Raw genomic sequence first — 3,276 nt, forward strand, 5'->3', positions numbered from 1 at the left:
CACCATGCTAAAATTGACCAGACCTGAAAAATCTAAGCAAATGAATAAAGGGAAGATGATTAAACAGAAGGTTTTGTAGATACAGTACTGAATTCTGCCATCTTTTTTATAATGTTAATTTCTCCACCATTCTTCATCATATTGCAACACCGTTTTTTGCAAGACGTTCACAGAAAGGTAGAGAAACTAACTGCGTTCTGTTTTATGGCAATAACGTTCAGGTTTGTGGGAGATAATCCCAAAAAATAAGAGAAATTAAAAAGTAAATCCAGAAGTCAGATGATTGACAGGGGCTGGTGTGAGCTGGGTAGGGTAGTTTTTCGAAATTTGAAAGCCCTGAGTCTCTTCCTTCAAAAGACTACACTCACTTTTGGCTGTGCCACTTCCTCCTGTCAATATGCGCCGGTTTCCGACTCAATGCCCTGAGATTTCTATAATCTTATATTTCACTAATAACAGTTAAAATAATTGGTAAACAAACATAATGCTGAAAATATACACTTTTACTGTATATCTCGGGCTTAAGAGGTTAACCCTGTGAGGCCCAAATTAAAAAGAAATTAGCAACTTCAGAGGCCAGAGGGTGGGACATATAAACACATTTACTATCAAATAGCATTGTGAGGCTGAACAACAGGACCAATTGACTATACATGTGCTTAAAGGGGAACTATCTTATAAATGGCTTTTTTCAGTGTTTACCATTGTTTCTTAGCTATGTGGACTTATATTAATAGGATATAATTCTCTAATTCTCATATTGGCGAATTCTTCCAATTCTCCTCTCACAATATTCACCCTCACTGAACTGAGTCATCTGAAAATGTGCATATCTGTGATGTCAGAGATTTCTCAGCTGCATAATAATGTGGCAGTTGATGTGGCAGTTGGCACCAGGCCACACAGTGGTTGGAGCCCAGCCTCAAAACGGCTTAAGATCTTGAGGTAGAAAAATGCGGTTTTAATACTTGATTAGAAATACAAAACAATGCATTTTTTTTGAAAAAAACCTAGGTGTTCCATAGACTCACAGGAATTGTGTAAAAGTGCCCAAATAGTGAAAGAAATAGTAAAATAGTTCCCCTTTAACATTTTTTAAATAAACATTATTTTTTTAAATGGCTAAAAGTGATTTTGTAATTTTGCAACCGTGGGTCTCACAGGGTACTTTTAACCCTGTGAGGCCCAAATAAAAAAGACATTAGCAACTTCAGAGGCCAGAGGGTGAGACCTATAAACGCATGAAGGGTGCCGTGACTGAAAAAAAAGGTTGAGAAACGCTGGTATATGGTGTGGCTCTTTGTGGTACCACAGTCATTTTTTTGTGGCTCTTAGTCTCTGACTGGTTGGCCACCCCTGACCTAAAGGAATGGAGCCAAAATGGACTCTTCATTCATCCCAGATGGAATACATAGATTTGAGCCGATGTCAATACAATATACAATATACAATTTACAACTCTGTATGGAACAAAACACAGTACATTGGGGGTATCAGGTTGTTAGACCGTTCATTAATCAGTGTACTAGTTTTTGTTTATAAAGTAGATAACTTATGATAGCTAAAGGAATGGAGTCAAATTGAACTCTTCATTCATCCCAACTGGATACATAGATTTGAGCCGATGAATCCATATACATTCCCGTTGCAAAAGGAGTTGTTCATGGTTGCCACCCCTTCTATTAAGAAAAACCATCTCTAGACCTATGCACTTGAGGTCATTAATTTTATGATCCATTTCGTTAAAATGTCGTGCCACAGGGGAATTAATGTCAGTCCGCTTTATATATTTTTTTATAGGATACATCTAGATACAGTGAAAAAATCAAAGAGATGTTAACTGACACCAAATATTATAAGAGAATTTGACTGAATCCCAGGAATAACTACAACCTAGAATTGAAACGGATAATCAAAAGAGCTGAAGAAAATAAATGGGTCACTGCAAAAGAAGCAAAATTCCTGGTGGATGAGTTCCCTATCACACCTGTCATCTATGGTTTAGCCAAGGTGCACAAATGTCCAAACGACCCTCCACTCCGACCAATAATCTCGGGGAGAGGGTCCCTCACAGAGAATGCCTCCAAGTTTGTAGACTATCACATCCAACCACTGGTTTGGAAACGTCCCTCGTATATAAAAGATACCTCTGACTTTCTATCTAAACTAGATTTAGTCAGAAATATTGGTGACAGTGATATTCTTGTAACCCTAGACGTTACTTCGCTATATTCCAACATTAACCACAACCTTGGTCTAGAAGCTTTGAACCATTTCCTAGGTAAACACCCAGACCAAACACCTCCACATGAATTTATCATGGAACTGATGAAATTTACACTGAATAGAAATGTATTTATGTTTGAAAATACCTATTACCAACAGGAATATGGGTCTGCTATGGGATCCCCATCCGAATGCGCCTATGCGTGTTTATTTATGGGTAAGTTCGAGGAGGACTTCATTTACAACAATGCGTTGTATGGACCCTATATCAAATACTTTGTTCGATTTATCGATGATATTTTCATGGTCTGGTCAGGAAACGAGATAGAGCTGTCATCCTTTTTGTCTTATTTGAACTCTTGTGTAGAATCCATCACTTTTAGTATGGAAAAGAGCCGAGAATCCATTCACTTCCTAGATGTAAAACTAACTAAAATGAATAACCTAATTGCCACAACCATCTACAGAAAACCAACGGATAAAAACAATCTCCTACAGTTTTCTAGTCACCACCCGGTGCCTTTAAAGAAAAGCCTGCCTGTAAGTCAACTATACAGACTCAAACTTATCTGTGGCTCTCAGGAGGAGTTCCACTCCGAAAGTGAAAGTATGTTGGGAAGATTTGATGAAAAGGGCTACCCAAAGCAGTGTCTTAACTCTGCCATGGCCACTGTAAACCAAATTGAAAGAAAATAACTATTCCGGAAGAAAGAAAAAAACAGAACACCAGGCACCATTAATTATGTCCTTATGATCCATTTAGTTACGTTATCAAGTCCACAGTCATGAAACACTGGCACATTCTATCATCGGATAGAACTTTAAATGATCGCTTCCAACACCCTCCACGCTTTACACATAAAAGGGCTACAAACCTGAAGGACCGCCTTGTTAGAGCGGACTCGTATTCAAAGCCAGAGCCTTTTATTCATGGGAGCTTCCCATGTAGATCATGCACATCTTGCAGCCACATGATCAAAACAAACACATTTCACGACTCCCACACCGGGAAGAATTACAAGATCAGATCGCTAATAACATGTAATTCCA

Source organism: Notolepis coatsorum (assembly GCF_963971535.1).
Source record: "Notolepis coatsorum genome assembly, chromosome: 20".
NCBI classification, from domain to species: Eukaryota; Metazoa; Chordata; class Actinopteri; order Aulopiformes; family Paralepididae; genus Notolepis; species Notolepis coatsorum.